Here is a 16,460-nt window from a genome sequence, read left to right on the forward strand (position 1 = left end):
CAAGGAGCGAGGCAAGTGCGCTTGGGCAGGCCCTCTCACACTGGTCAGCTGTGAGGCCCCCATCCTTCCCTGCCTTGCCAACTGCTATGCCTTTTTCCTATCAGACTGAGGGCAAATTGGCAGAGATGCCTTCAGTTTCATGGTTAATTTTCCCTTCCCGCCAGGTCTGCGTTGCTGATCAAACTTCAGGAAATCCATAGCCTCTGGCTCCCTTCTCATCCACGAATTGATTCCCCCACCCCACCCAGCAGTGCCCTCCAGCTTGGAAACCTGTATCTGCGAATGTGTGATTTCCCTACAAAGCAGGCCCCTCCTCCTTCATTCGTGCATTAAGCCAAGAGAGCAGTTCTATCTCAGGTTCCCCCAAGCAAGGCCTGGAGGGTCCAAAGATAACTGGTGCCTGGGACACAACAAAAAAAGCAGTCAGATAGCAAGCCAGACAGTGAGCGATAGGGCAGTGAAGATTGTGGGTGAGAGTCATCAGTCCCAGTGAGCCCTGGATGCCCCTGGACCAGGGGACCAGCATTCCGGGTAGAGAGCGGGCAGCAACCCAGGACCCGCTAAGACTCTTAAGTCTCTGGGTGTGGCGGGAGCCCTGGGAGGGTCTCCAGGAGGCAAGGGCGGGGCTGGACCAGGGGAGGCGGGGCTGGACCAGGGAAGGCGGTGCTGGATGTTGGAGTTGGGACTGCATCCTGGGGAAAGCCTCTTGCTAAACCGCAAGGAGTTATTAAACAGAGAAGGAAGAGCATCAGATCAGGTACTAGAAAAATGACTTTGTCTCAGTGTGAAGGGTGACAGGAGGTAGGGGATCCAAGAGAATGGGACGGCTTGGGAAAGGGAGAGGAGAGGCCAGGTGTGAGAGAGGTGAAGAGCCCATTGAGATCTGGTGACCTCCTGGGTGGATGTGGGAGATCCAGGACCCTCAAGTTTCTGGCTCAGGTGACAGTGGTGCCAGAACCTGGCTGTGGGTCAGGAGGAGCCAGTGGGAGGGGACAGGGACAGGGACGGGTGGGGAGGCCAGCAGCCCAGGCAAGCTTGGTACGCACATATCCTGAAACCCACACTTTACCAAAGGAAAGTGTGTGCATCTGTGAAGCACCATCCTTAGGATAAAGTTAAAGATCTGAGCCCATCTCAGTGGCTAACGGACGTTCACCCACGAGTACTCTGGAGCACAGACTCTGCCCCCAGGATGCTACAAAACTGGCGACATCCTTCCTTGTGGAGCTGACACTTTACCGGAATGGGGAACGTGTTAGAAAGTGGTAGGTGCCACGGGGAGAAAGAGTAGGGTGAAGGGCACAGGGAGTGAGGCGGCAAGGCGGTGCAGTTGTGGGCGATTTTCCAACGGTGTTCTAAGTGGGCGTGTTCAGAAAGTGGGCGGAGCCTGGACGGAGGTAGGAGAGTTGGTGAGGAGGCCAGAAGGACCAGCTTTTGTGTGTTTGCTAGTTCGCCTGTGTTTTAAGGTAAGGGGAAGTAACACTATGTGTATAAATTGATGGGAACAAATGGATACAGAAGAAGAGAATGTGCGAGGAGGGGAGGAGGAGGTGAAGAAGGATGAGGTCCCTGGTGGGATCCCAGAAGTCATGCACAGAAACGGGAGAAGGTGGAGCACGTGGGCCCAGGGGCAGGTGGGCGGGTGGACAGAGGGATGCTCTCTTCTGATGGCTTCTGTTTTCTATATGAAACAGGAAACAAGGTCAGCTTCCAGGAGTAATCTCACCTACAAGCTACTGCTATCCCAGCTCATTTTGAAGGTCATCCTGTGAAGTGGGCATTGACATCCCCTAATTGCTTGATGAGGAAACCAAAACACAAAGAAGTTCCATGACTTTTCCGCAGTCTCCCAACCACAGAAGTTGGATCTTCAGATCCCAGATCCAGCATGCGACCCTCACCATCACAGCATGCAGCCTTCATGCCAAGTGCAGGAGAAAAGCCAGCCACTGTGTGCTGATTTCAATGGGAAGACATTCTTCTTGATGCAGACTTGGAACCTACCTTTCTCTAGGCATATTTTTCAGATGGCTGCAGTTCTGCTCCCAGTCCACTTTTACATCATGCGTATGTTAACAGAAATTTTTCTTTAGCATTGCCATTTCTGTACAAGTGAGAATAGATTTTAACTGCTACACATGTGTGTTTTCCTCTGGGAGTGCCCAGGAGGGAACCTGGTTGGGGCAGTGGATGTGCTGGCCCCTGACTGGGGGTAGGGGGTGGGGATCTGGGGAAGGTGCCACTGGCCTCCAGACCTTGACCATCACCAAGGACTCTCCTCAGATGTAACCAAAGGAAACCAAAACCAGGATCATGTGGTTTCTGGCAGGATTTGGGAAATGCTCACCCAGCATGTGAGCTGTTTGTACATTCAAGCAGTTAGTACCTCACATGGTTGGGATTGTGGGGAAAAAAAAAAGAAAGGAAGCAAATATTTCAAAATCCAAGGCTGTAGCTGATTTCAAGTTCCCGGCTCAGAGAAAGCCCTCATCAAATATTTGCTAAATGTTTATCTTAGATAAACACTGAGTTTGAAATTTTATGGTAAGCCTGTGGTAAGCCTAACAGTTCTCTCGGGCAAATATTTCTAAACATTTTATAAATTAAGCACATAGGTTTGTACACATCACAGATGACAATCTCGTGCAAGTCACGTGGTCAGTTTTCTCATGAATAACATACAGGCAGACCTGGTTTCATTGTACTTTGCAGACACTGCATTTTTTACAAATTAAAGGTCGGTGGCAACCCTGCGTTGAGCAAGTCCATTGGCGCCATTTTCCAAAGAACATTTGCTCACATCATGTCTCTGTGTCACATTTTGGTGATACTCTCAATACTTCAAACTTGTCGCAGTGACCTGTGATCTTTGATGTTACCACTATAACTGAAGGCTCAGATGATGGTTAGCATTTTCTAGCAATAAAGGATTTCTTAAGTGAGACGTGCATATTGGTTTTTTGGACATAATGCTGTTGTACACTTGAAAAACTACTGTGTAATATAAACATCACTTTCCTATGCACTGGGAAACCAAAAAATTCGTGTGACTCTCTTTATTGAGATGGTCTGGAACCGAACCCGCAATATCTCTGAGTTCTGCCTGTATATACTGCTATGTTGAAATCCAGACAAGGCCCTTCATTCACTAAGGGATGGTCCTCACTGCATAATCCTGCCCAGTAGAGTACACTTACTCATGCAATGAAACATAGAAAGCGTCTCTTTGTCAATATTTTCTAGCAATTCTCACAAGAACACAGAATAAATTCCGGACAGCAACTTTCTAGCAAAATAAGTTACCAAACAGCTGTGCTTAAATTAAGCCTCTGAAAGGCAGCCCAGTGTTAACAGACGTAACTGATGTATCTAGACCAATAATAGTTGGCTAAAACATGGATGTCAACACGTTTATGGAAACCATGCACAAAATTAATTGAATGCCTTTTATCTCTGCCAAATTCAGAGTAAGAGAACAGGGTGCTTCTCCAAGACTTCTTGGCTGGGGGCTGGGGGAAGCCAAGAGAATTTCAGGCACATTTGGATGTTGGGGGAAGCACGCGGAGGAAGCGGACAGTGGTGGGAACTGCTCTACAGTCTCCCTGTGTGGCTTGAATGAGTCACTTCACCTTCGGGAGCCGAGCTTTCTTACACGGAGACGTCCAACATCCTTTCAGAACTATAACAGCATCCCTTCTGTGGGGGCTGTTTGATCTCATCACCTTCCAGAATGGCCGTCTCTCAACGGAACTTCAAGGGAGAAACCAACGTTTGTCACACTCTGTGCATTGTGCACCATGCGGGAGTCACACTTCGTACCGGGGCTGTGACATTCAGGTATCACCAAGTCACCCTCAACTTGAAGATGAGAAAAGAGCCCGTCTCCCCCCTGGGTCAGGCCCACTGAAGCCCCTTGTGTCTTCTCTCCACCCCATTGGGGGCATCCCCTGTTCCAGGCTAGAAATAGGTCTGGACCATTCCAGAAGGCCATTCCCGGTTTTATCAAATTGAGAGTCCCCAGAGAGTAGGGGAGATGCCCGTTAAGATGATTCCAGCTCTTTGGGACCCACTCGATGCTCTTGTGTGATTAGAGTGACCTACCTCTCAGATTTCCTACCCTCTGCCAGACGCCAGTGGAAGTTACTCAGATTTACAGAAGGCATCTCCCTTCGAAATCTGCCACCAAGTGAACCTGTGACCACTGACCAGGGCACCGAATTTGGTGACAGCCAGGCATCTTCTCTGGCTTGGGGGAAGCAAATGACCGCACCCGAGTTGAGAGGAGAGGGCACTTCCTTAGGTCAGGAAGGGACCTCTGCAGGCCACCCCCAGGTCGTGATTTTTACGGGGCCCTGCAGGGCCTATGAGGGTCCTGGTTACCCTCTCTCTCTGCCATTATTCTCTTTGGCCAGTGACACCCAGTTCTCCTGTGGGCCGCAGAGGGAGACAGAAGAAACCGTATGGTCACCGGGCCCTGGCTTCGTAAAACAAGTGGGCCTGGAGGACAGAGGAGGGCAGGGGTCCTGAGGACGGAGAGGCCACCTCCGCTGTGAGGGCCCCACTCCACTACCCCGGCAGCCTGCTCCATCCCCTCTGCTGGACAGGCCCACCCTGACCCCTCCTACCTGCTGCTTGCACCGTGGACATAGCTGGCTTCAGTGAGATACCCCTGGGCGGTAGGAGGGAGCCTGAGGAAGGGGCTGGGAAGAGCCCCCTTATGCTCCAGCAGAAGATGGGTGGTGGGCGACATGAAGGAGTGACAGGGACGGCCTCCTGGGTGGGGCCATCGCGGGGCAGGAAGGCCGGGGAGGGCTGGGCTGGGCCCCTGCGGGGGCACAGAATGCAGCCTCATAATCCTGCCCTGCCACCAAGATTCTCAGGTTCTGAGCACAGAGTCCTGCCAGAAGAGGTTCGTGGTATCTCTGACTGGATTTCACCCCTGGGAGCTGGAAGAAGCGCCTTTAATAGCAGTGCCCCTGGGATCCCGATAAAAACCCTGACTTACCAGGTAGGGACTGGAGAGCCAGCCAGGTGAGAAGAAGATGTGACAAAGGCCCAGCATCAGACTTTCTCCTGTGTCCCTAGGAAGTGTCAGCAGGGACAGGTGGGGCGAGGACTGTAGGCAAGAATGGCCCCTGAAATTCCAGGAACCAGGTCCCTCTCAAATGGGACCGTTGTTCATTTGTTGGCTTTTGTGGGTGGTTCCCCAGCATTCCTTCTGCAGTTCCAACCCAAGGAAGGGGGATCTCGGGTCTGCGCCTCCACTGGGAGATGGGCACCTACCAGGGTCTGTGCACCCGAGCTGCAGGAGGAGCCCAGAGGGGTGTCCTCTGTCCACGGACTTCAGCCCTTCAGCTGCTGCAGGTGGAAAATGGTACCAGGTGTGAAACGTGGGCGTGTTCCTAGCTGCTCACCACGTGTGACCTGAGGAATCTGTTTTCCAATCTGAACTATTACCTGAAGTTCCCATCATTACAATAAGCACAGCTGGATATTGTGGAATATTTTTGTCTTTGGCGCTACCCACATTTAAAATATTTTTGTTTTAAAGGCACTATTCTCATGTATTTTTATTTGGGGGGAGAGGATTGGGTTTATTTAATTACTTTTTTCAGTCAGAGGATTGAACCCAGGACCTTGTGTATGCCGAGCATGTGCGCGACCACTTGAGCTGTACCCTCCCCTCCAATCTTGTCTTGTTAGTTACTGTATACATAATTGACTAGGGCAGACGTGTTCCCCACAGTGGGAAACATCTGTGTTGTGGAGCAATTTGCTTTTTCCGCTTGGAGATCTTTGTCCCTCCATCGAGATGCCCGTGCTCTCTGTCCTCTGACATATCAATATCTGCCCCTGCTCTTTGGAAGGCCAGGTCCTGCACTCAGATTCCAGACCCAGATCCCTCACCCCTGTGGACGAGTTTCCCAATTGTCCCGGGAGCGTCCGACACAGAGACGAAGAGAATGCTTGTGCTTTGCTTAACATTCCATTTAACTCATATCCAATAAGCCAAATTTTAGAAATCTTCCTCTTTTTTTTTTGGCACATCTGAACAACAACTACAAATACATTAAAGGGATCCTCTTAAACGATGTCACCTGCATGTATAAATACGGCACGGTTGATTCTCTTAAATATTGCAAACACCTCAGGAAATACAGCATATATTGTTATAATGATGACACAACCAATTCCTTACTCCAAAGAGTAACATCCAAAGAGTTAGTTCCTTCACTTTTTTTTTTCAAATACTTTTTTCAGGTTACAACTATGCTTATTCTGATGTTTTTCCAGGATTGAAGGCCCCAGGGAAAAAGAAACACTATCTCTAATCAGCCGAGTTAAGGCATTTCAGTTACAGGTGGACTGACTCCTGGCCGGGGCTGGGGCTACATTGCTCTTCCCAAGGCCATCAGATTAAAAGCTGCTGTTTACTGGGGGGAGGGGAGAGCATGTGCTTAGCATGCACAAGGTCCTGGGTTTGATCCCGAGTACCTCCTCCAGAGATAAATAAACCTAATTAACTCCCCCACAAAAAACTGGAAAAAAAAAATGTTGCTGTTTATCAGTAAATGTCATTTGCAGCATGATCAGATGTGAAAGCTGAAACCGATCACATGGGTTTTTAGCTCTTTGCCACCTTGTGTCTCCCCTAAAATGATGCACTTGTAAAGTCTTGCTTGATCGTGTTGCATCATCTCTGGGTTTTCATGATTGACTAACCTGGTCCTGTCTTTATGAATTAGCGGCTTGACCTGTTAGCATTATTAAAAGTTTATGTTTGTCTTATTGGTATTGCATTAAAATTAGCCAGGCCGTCTCAAAGTTCCATCGCCAAGAAACAAAGGATTGAATCTCTATGGTTAAGTCTTCTCTTCAGGATGCTGGGGTTGGGGGCAGGGGTGCAGAGCCTGCTCTGTGTGTGTGAGCCCTGGGGCAGGCCCCCCCCCCGGTTCTCACGAGTGACTACCAGTGTGGACACTTCCTGCTTTTTCTGGGGCCACTGGCTTTGTCCCTGTGGCCCATGCACTTACCAGCTTCTACTTACGCAGACAGAAGAAAGTACACTGAATCACCTTGTAATCGGGAAAAACAACAGACCTACACGTTAGCAGTCTCCCACTGTGTTAGCTTTCTGTGCTACACATCAGACAACCACAGGTTTAGCAGCTGAAAATAGTGCCCATTAATTATCTCACGGTTTCTGGGGCTTCCATGGGTCAGGAGTCGGTGCTCAGCTTAGCTGGCCTTCTGCTCAGGGTCTCACAGGGCTGTGATGGGGAAGGGTAGGCAGGGCCACATGCTCACCTGGAGGTGTGAGGGAGGCGAATCCACTGGCTGACAGGCCCGGGCGAGTTGTTGGCAGGATTCATTTCCTTGCAGGCGATGACTGAGGGCTTCTTGCCGGCTGTTGGCTGCCCTTGGATCCTAGCGGCTGCCCATGGTCCCCAGAGGCTGTTCACAGCCTGGCTGTTTGCTTCTGCAGGGCCAGCTGGAGAGAGAGAGTTTCTAGCCTCAGAAAGAGCCAGGTCCCTCTCAAAAAGGCTTTTACCTAATTAAACCAAGTTCATCCACAATAATCTTCATGTCAACTCCCTCAGAATCAATTACATCTGCAAAATCCCTTCATCTTTGCAGTGTTCTGCTAGCTAGAAGGATGTCACGGGTCAGTCCACATTCAAGGAGAGGGTTATACAGGGCACAGAGATCACGGGGGCCACCTAGGGTCTGGCTGTCACATCTACTTAATGCCACTGGTGAAACTTACACTGGCCTATTACTCATCCTTCTGCATTTACAACTACCCTCGTGTACACTGCATAGCAACATGCCCCTCGTGTACACTGCATAGTAATACTACCCTCGTGTACACTGCATAGCAACACGTCCCTTCAGAGTTTCCTCACGATCTCGTGGCTGTGCCACGGCCCCGGAGGCCCTCTCCCTCAAGGCTCTCTGAACCCATGTGTGACTCAGCCCCCTGGGCCTGGGCTCCAGCCACCTGGCCTCCTTGCTGGTCCTGGGCCTTTGCGCTTGATGTTCCCTCTGTCCATGTCCCTCTTGCCCCAGAGGGCCACGTTCTCACTCCTTCACTTTACCCAGGTCTCTGCTAACCTGTCGCCTCATCAGAGACACTCGAGAGCTGCTCAGAGAGGCAGCAGAGTAAGAACTGAGAGCCAGGCTCTGAAGGTTGAATCCCAGCTGCCTCTGGATCGGTCTGTGACCTCCCCAAGCCCCAGGGTCGTCCTCAGTCAAGTGAGGATGGCGGTCTGGGGTCTCACGGCCCACTGGCCCACATCCACGGTTGTCCAAGTCACTCCTTTACGACCTGGAATGCAAGTGGCCCCCTGGTGTGGTTTCAGGGCGAGCTGGCCGGCCTTCTTGGCGGTCCAGAGGCCCTGCTCAGGGATCCCACACTGCTCCTATCCATTTCCTGGTCCTTCTTGTGTCCTGGAGAAACTTCCTTTCTGAAGTTTTCCTGAAGTTGACTTCCTTTGGATCAGGCTTATCTCAGGCTGCCGATGGAGGCTTCTTGACACCTAAATCGAACTCATTCTCTCTGACCACCAGCTGCACCCTCCTTGGCATTTGCCGAGTACTTACAACGCCCCAAGCGCCACAGCAGGCGGCGAAGCAGCTCGTCCAACAATCCCGAAATTCACATGCCTAAAGCCTCCTTTAACAAATCTCTGACACTGGAGGAGAAAGTGGAGTGTCAATAACTGTAAAACTTAAATTGGAAGAGAGTTCACGCATGGAGCACTTCACCCCGGAAACACAGACTTGGAGATACAACGGGGGGCCGGAAAGAGGACTTCGGGAATTCTGTAGGGAAGACATGAAAGGGAGCAGGAAGATACAGCTGGCATTTTAGGAGAGTAGTTTTAGGGGAGGGGGCAGGCTCTCTGGCGCAGGAGCCTGGAGTCCTTCTTTCTGTACTTGCACCAGCACAGTCCTTGGCCTGCTGTTTATTGGCTTCAAAGAAACTGAAGAGCTGCCATTAGGAATTACACTCAGGTGACCTCAGAAGGTTCCTGTCAGGGGCCTCCTGGTCCAGGCAGGGCGAGCTTTCTGCTCCTGGGGAACCCGAGGCCAGCACTATGCAGGGGGGTGAGGATTTTGCTACTGATGACTGGAGTTTGCCATCCGTCTCAGCCCCCAGGTCCAAAGCAAGACGGAAGGGACAGTGGAAATTCACGTATGTATTCATTGGTCCCAGCCCTGCCACTGACTGGCTCTAGGGACGACGGCTAGATTTTTGACCTTTGAGTGTGTGAACTCCCTTCTGCTGCCAAGGAAATCTGGGGGTCTTGGTAGGGACCCTAAGAGGTGAGATCCTTGCTCTCTCATACACTTAGTCCCTAAGACATGGGCAGAGAGCTCCAGCTTGGCCAATACTCGAGCTTAGGGCTTCGGGTCTGCAGTGAGTAGACTGCAGACAAGAAGGACTGACAGATTGGAACTCATCCCATCTATGGCTGCAGCTCCAGCATCCAGGGTCAGGGCTGAGCAGAGGGAGCAGCAACGGGGTGATGCCCCAAAGCATCCTTGTCCACATCCTGATCAGGCTGCTGCTATGGCTCTCAGTGCCCACAGTTCCTGCCTATTTCCTGAACCTGGCTTTGCAGGCTTCTGTGGATTCTGTGAGCTACACAAAACCCATCGCCGGGGATTCCCTTTCACAGTTTGGTTTGAAACCCAAGAATTCTGACTAGCTGTGTGAACTTTGGCAAATTACTTTACCTCCCTGAACCTTAGCACGCCGTCAGATGTGGCTGGTAAGTGCTTCTGGGGCTGCCTTAAACCCAGGAGACGCACCCGTAAAAGGCCGGGTCTACTTGGGCTCAGCTTTTTGAGGATGCAAATGAAATGGATGTCTGTTTACACTATTAGCTTGGTTTCATGTACATATTTCCAGTCACATTTGCTATGAAATATTGTCTGTAGAAAAAGTTTTTCACTCTTACTTTTCTGGAAATGACTTTACTCAAGCTTCCCTTCATCTTTGACGCTGCTGTCACCATCATCCCAGAGCCCCGATTTCCAGGGCACATCATCTCGTCTTCTGGACGGTTTCAGCTACGGCGTTTTGACAAATCACGTGTGATATTGTCATTGATAAGTTATCTCATTCACGTAAAACTAGGACAGTTGCTTTTGCCATATGTCCTTTTTAAAAACCTTTTAAATTATAAAAAAATTATACACAGAAGAAACGTATAAGACATAAATATCATCAATTATTATAAAGCAAAACTTACATAACCACCACCCAGGTCAAGAACTGGAACACTGGCAGAAATTCCAAAGCTTCAGGATGTCCCTTTGGTGCCTCCAAAGGCATCTACATCCTGGTTGTCATGGTAACATTATAGTAATCACTCACTTGTCTTTATACTTTTACCATTAAACATACATCCTCCAACATTTTAATAAAGCTCCTGCCTATTTTTGAACTTCACCTCTGAAAGGGATCATATAGGCTGTCTCGGGTCTGGCTTTTTTATTCGGCATGGTTCAAGATTCAACTATGTTGTATTTCATTCATGCTTTAGTTACTGATAACATTCCCTTGTAGGCTGATATCCCATTTATTTATCCATCCCACAGTTGATGGACACTCCGGCAGTTACAAGCAATGCTGCTGAGCACATTCTCGCACGTGTTCCTGGTGTGAACATGATCTAAGGCAATGTTGATCACAGGCCAGGCCAATCTTCAGCATCACTAGATTCCCCAGGGATACCACCAATTTACAATTCCACTTAACTTACCTGGTGGGCATCCCCCTGGGGGCTGAATCTGCATTTCTCTGCTTCCTGAGCTTGAGCACTTTTTCGTAAGTCTATTGTGCATTTGTATTTCCTCTTTTTTCCTTAAGAAAAAAAGGTAATTGCACACGGTAATTCTTTCTGTTGTCCGGACCCTGGCTCTTTGTTGGTCGTGCGTGTTGCAAATATCTTCTCCTGCTTGGTGGCTTACCTTTCTACCCGCTTAGTGGGGTCTTTTGTTTGTTTGAAGGGAGAGGTAATTATATTTATTTATTTATTTTAATTGAACCCACGACCTTGTGCATGCTAAGCATCCACTCTGCCACTGATCTATACCCTCCCCGCCTTTAATGGTGTCTTGATCAAGAGAAATTCTCAATTTTAGGGATTTTTTTTTTGGCAGGGGGAGGTAATTAGATTTATTTATTTAAAAACTTTTAATGGAGGGACTGGGAATTGAACCCAGGACCTCATGCATGCTAAGCACATGCTCTACCACTGAGCTATACACTCCCCCCAGAAGTTCTCAGTTTTAAAGTAGCTGAAAGTATCCATCTTTTCCTTTAAGATTGGCACTAAAAAGCAACAAGTCTTTTTTGTAGAAATCCTCCCTTACTTCAAGATCATTAGGATATCTTTTCATATGATCTTCAAGAAGGTTTGTTTCGTCTGTCACATTTAGGTCTGTGATTAGAGTGGCCACGTGTCTCGGTCTGTGCCTCCTGGGTGGGCCTCTCTTCCAGCGAGCATCCCTTTTACTTTCGACAGTGTCTGCGAAATTTCCTGAAACTTTTCTTCCTGGAAACAATTAGCAGCACTTCTTTGCTAGCTCTAATCCTGGCCATTGCAGATTCCTGGCTCTGGGGGAGGTGCAGAGAAGCACAACAGGGCGGAGTGGAGGAGCCAGGTCTGGGCTGGGCTCTCACACCGGCTGGGCAGGTGGCATCCGTAAAGCCGCAAAGCCATGGTGAGCTCAGAGGGACTGAGGCCAGGACGTGTCACTGCACTCCCTCCCCGGGGCACCTCCTGCCCCTGGCCGCTGTCAGTCAGCGGGGCTCCCTTCCTGAGCTGGAAAGAGAGCTGAGGCAGTTTGGGATGGGAAACGCCACTCTGGAGTAGGTTAATAAGAAACCCCATCTGTGTAAACGATTATAAATGTCTTGACAATGAAAGACATTTTAGGTACAAATGGTCTGCTTGAGAAATTATATTTCTGGAGTTAAACACAGTAGAGCCCTTTTACATACAGGTATAACACAGATTATGGTCTGGTTTTGCAGAGTCTGTGTGAGTTTAGTGCCTTTAGAAACTCCTCCAGCTGCTGTGGCCCAGTCACGTGGTGGAGCTCTGGAAAATGCATTAAGCAAGTGGAAGGTGGGTCCTGCCCGAGAAGCTTCCGGCAGATAATACATAAACACAGAGACCCACATGCCTACTGGTATATAAATATTAGGGACTTGAAGTTACAGGTGCAAGTTTTATCTTGCTTCCTGGAGCGCAGCTGATGTTCAGCAAGTTAACCTGGGCTTTTATGTATTTATTTATTTTGTCTACTCCTGACCCTTGTACTTTATCATTGACCTTATCAGTTTATACTCCTTAACCCCTAATTAACAGCCTTTATATGCACAACTCAAATACACCCTTACGGGTCATAGTCTTTCCTGCCTTCTAACATCTCTCTCTCTCTTCCCCATTTGCCCTTTTCAGCTCCAGGTGAAAAGTTCTCTTGGCCAACTTGAACCCCCAAGAGAGTTAGCACAGAGCCTAACACACAGTTAGCACCCCTAAATGTCTGGCAAATGGACGCTGGACTTGGCCGCATTCACGTGACTTTGCAGAACCGGGTGGAGGTCAGACAGCCAAGGGTGACTCTCATTGGCTTCCAGATTTAGTGTTTGTGTTTGTGTTTTAGGTTTTGGAGGGTTTGAAGGTCTTTTCTTAGACAAAAAACATTGCTTCTTCACTTCAAAGGCATTGCTGCCTGTCCTTCAATACACGAATCTGGACGTGGACATGAACTTCGAGTAGCACATTTTTTTTTAAAGCATACAACTGTATTAACTTTTTATTTTCTTAGTTTATTATTATTTTTTAAAATTTATTTTTATTTTATTTTTTGGGTTTTTCTGTGGGGGGAAGGTAATTAGGTTTGCTTATTATTATTTTTTTTAGAGGAGGGGATTGAACACAGGCCCTCCTGCATCCTAGGCAGGCACTCTACCACTGAGCTGTACCCTCCCCCTTGAGTTGTACTTTTCTAACAGATCATTTCTGCAAGTTTTCCTCTGCCAGACATAGGGAGAATCACATTTTTAGCTGCTGCATGTAGTACCTTAAATACCAAAGGAAAACTGCAGGCACTGAAATTAATTGAATCAGCAGAGTGTACAGGAAGGAACTCTACAGTGTGGGCCACCCCAGAAGAAGGGTACCACTGGCTGAGTGGTGACAAAGGGCCACCAAGCCAAGAAGCGGCTACCCAGGGTCCCACCCTAGGGGTGCCAGGCTCACGGCAAGACATCTGGCTTCACAAACAGAGGAGTGACTGTAAGCAGAATTAAAGTAAAAACACTGTGAACCACTTGCAACTCCAAGTTGACTCCCAGTGAATAAGTTTCCAAGGAGAGAGCAAAAACCAAATAGTGTAAACAAAGAGATATGCCATCGATAAGAGTTTAGGAATCACTTCACCACCTCCTTTTAGCACACGGGGGAGAGCCTGCTGGAGCTGAGTTATGAGAGGGTGAGGGCAGCCATACACATGGCTGGTGGGCATGAGGGGTGGGATGGAGAGAGGGAGTGAGATGGGGGGTTGTCAGTGCTGCTCATCTCTGCCCCTGTTCGCTCAGGTTCTTTCAACACTTTTCAATGCATGACTTAACCATTATCTGGGGGATCAAGGAAGGGATAGTCATTCCTTTAATAAAAATTGAGTACCTATTGTGTGTGAGGTGATGATTAAGCCCTGGAAATTCCAGTATGAGTAAGAAAGTCACTCCCTCGGGGATCTCATGGTGTGGTCAGGGAGACAGATGGGAAAACAAACAATCATAACACACAGGTGAAGGGTGAGGATGGAGGATGTACAAAGCCTGAGGGCATCATAACCCAGATCTGCTTTCCCTTGGGTTCAGCAAGAGCTGACCTTTGATCTGAGACTTCAAGCTGAATGAGAATGACCAGTGGAACAAGGAAGGTGAATAGGACATGAGGGACATTGGGGGATGTGTTGGGGAAGCCTGGAGGTCTGATGGAGTGGGCAAGGGCCCACATAGTAAGTTCTGCCTAGGCTCGAGCTTAAAGGTTCACAGAGATGGGGCTACCACAGAAAGTGGAGCCAGCTGGGGAAAAGCTATTGGGAAGAGCCTGAACTCTGCCCTGTAGTTGATGGGCAACCATTGGGGAAGTCTAGCCAGTCCATGCAGGCATCAGCCCAGCCATGCTTCCCTGTCCCAAATACCCAAATTTGCACAGTAATGTCCATCACCCTGAAAGCTGCTCTCCATCAATCATTTGGAATGGTACTAAATCCAGTGTTGTTTCTAAAGTATTTCTCGAACTCTTGCTAAGCAGTGATGCAAAAGGCCAAGTGCACCAACCCAAGTACCCAGAGATTATAATACTACTACTAGGAATACGTGGGTGCCACATGGATGTCAGGCTTTGTTGTAAGATCTCTACACGGACTTTCTCACTTCATCTGCCCTCCCCCCTGAAGAGGCAGGTGGGCATTATTCTCATTTTGCAGACGAAGACATAGGCTCAGAGGTTGTGTGACTCACAGAGTAAGTGATGGACCTGGAATTTGAACCCACTGTGTCTAGCCCAGGAGAGAAGTGGCAAGGTTTGGTAAGAGAAGAAATCAGAACTGAAAGTTAAAATAAAAAAGCAGAAGCAGGAATGAGGATGATCAGTTGCAGTGTGGGCCGAGAAGTGCAGACCTCCTGTCCAAACTTGAAGAGTCAGCTCTGCAAAGACTGGGAGGACTGGGTGGTGGGGGTGGGGATAGGGGAGGAACTCGGGTCCCCAGAAGGTCCAGTGTCAGATCCTGAATCCTGGAAAGCTGGTATTGAACTCTGTCACAGCACATGCGCAGTGCAAGGACCTTGGAGAGCTCCTAATTCAATGCCTCTTTTAAAATAGAAACCAAGGCCAGAGAGAAATGGCTGCAAAGTGTCACAGAACAGAATCCAGCTGTCTCCCTGCTTCAAGACTAACGTTTCTGCAGATTAGTGGCCACTCATGCTCCTGCTAATAGGACCCTAATTTTCCTCTGAGGAACCACCCTCTTCATCTGGCTGAGCCCTTGTGCAGTGGATTTTAGCTCAGGCTGCTATAACAAAATACCACAGACTGGCTGGTTAAACAACAAATATTTACTTCTCACAGTTCTGGAAGCTGAAAGTCCATGGTCAAAGTCCCAGGAGATCTAGTGTCTGGTGACAGCCTGCTTCCTGGCTTGAAGACAGCCATTCTCGTGCTGTATCCTCACAAGGGGAAGGGGCATGAGGTTTGTTGTGATTTTTCTTATGAAGGTGCTACTCTCTTGAGGAGGGCTCCACCCTCATGACCGAATTACCTTCCAAAGGCCCCATCTCCAAATACCAATCCCACTAGGGATTAGAGATTCAATGTATGGATTCTGGAGGTACATAAACATATAGCCCCTAACAATCCACATCCCAAGGCTAAGCCAGTCCACAAATGGCATTCCCTCATCACACACAAGACTCCACAAATCTGTCCAGGGTGAATCAGAGGCTTCTGTCTTTTCTCCCACTGGAGTCCACCCATGTGGGGCTTCCCCGCTCATCGTGATCAGGGAAATACAGACTTTGTCCTCAGAAAGGAGCCAGAACCAGAGTGAAAGGGAGGGAAACCAGGTCTAGGTGACACGACTTCGGCCTCTATGTCTGGCTGTGCCTCATCTTTCATCAATCACATCTCTTTTTTGGGGTCTTGTTTTGTTTTTCTTTCTCTGTCCCACCTTTGGGGATACCACCACCACCTACCTCTTGGGTTGTTGGGGAGATGAAGGGAGAAGTTGCATACACAGCACTTACCTCAGAGCCTGGCGCCCAGAGAGCACTCACATATTCTCCAGTATTATTATATTAGCCACCTCGAATTAGGTTTTCTGTCACTGGCAACACTGAACAAAGCAGTGACCTGTTATTGCTGCCACACCACGCTGTGGTCACAAAATTATTATCCATGCTTTACTTGCCCTCAAGGGCCACACTTCAGTGAGAAGGAAATCTCCTAGACTTGTGTTTCGGCTCCGCCCCCTCCTCCCGTCAGTGCAGTGCGGCCCACCCAGGCACCCTCCCGGCCCGCCCCCCTCTCCTCGCCTGCGGCCCGAGAGCACACCGCCTGCGCCGGCAGGTGGTCCTGGGGGGTAGCGGCCGGGTCCTGGGGGTGGCAGGCGGCCTTAGGGGGCGGCGGGAGGTCTGCGGGCCCCCTCGCTCCCGCGAGCGGGGAACCTCGCCCCACCGCCCCACCGCCCCACCTCCGCACCACCGCAGCCCAACTTCGCACGACGCCGGAAGTGGGCGGGCGCGCGACCCCACGGAGACTCCGAGGGCGGCAGGTGACGTGTGGCGCTGCAGCCAATCGCGCGTCTCTGGCCTTTGCGTCACGGCGAGGCCGACCAATGGGCACAGACCTGGCTGCCGCTTCCTGCCC

The 16,460-nt window shown here is 49.5% G+C and overlaps 2 long non-coding RNA genes across 3 annotated transcripts; one reads left to right on the forward strand and one right to left on the reverse strand.

The window, feature by feature from the left end:
- Positions 1 to 983: 983 nt before the first annotated feature.
- LOC140686980 (uncharacterized) lies at positions 984 to 2,135 on the forward strand. The gene is made up of 2 exons (XR_012060989.1): positions 984 to 1,265; positions 1,695 to 2,135. It is a non-coding gene; the product is annotated as an uncharacterized lncRNA (long non-coding RNA).
- Positions 2,136 to 3,432: 1,297 nt separating this feature from the next.
- On the reverse strand, positions 3,433 to 15,818 carry LOC140687165 (uncharacterized). 2 transcript variants are annotated; one of them, XR_012061318.1, is made up of 4 exons: positions 8,605 to 15,818; positions 7,309 to 7,492; positions 4,626 to 5,358; positions 3,433 to 3,750 (listed from the first exon to the last, which is right to left on the reverse strand). It is a non-coding gene; the product is annotated as an uncharacterized lncRNA (long non-coding RNA). The 2 variants fall into 2 exon arrangements; XR_012061319.1 differs by having other exon boundaries at positions 3,741 to 3,824.
- Positions 15,819 to 16,460: the final 642 nt, after the last annotated feature.

This window comes from Vicugna pacos, chromosome 18 (genome assembly GCF_048564905.1).
Source record: "Vicugna pacos chromosome 18, VicPac4, whole genome shotgun sequence".
NCBI classification, from domain to species: domain Eukaryota; kingdom Metazoa; phylum Chordata; class Mammalia; order Artiodactyla; family Camelidae; genus Vicugna; species Vicugna pacos.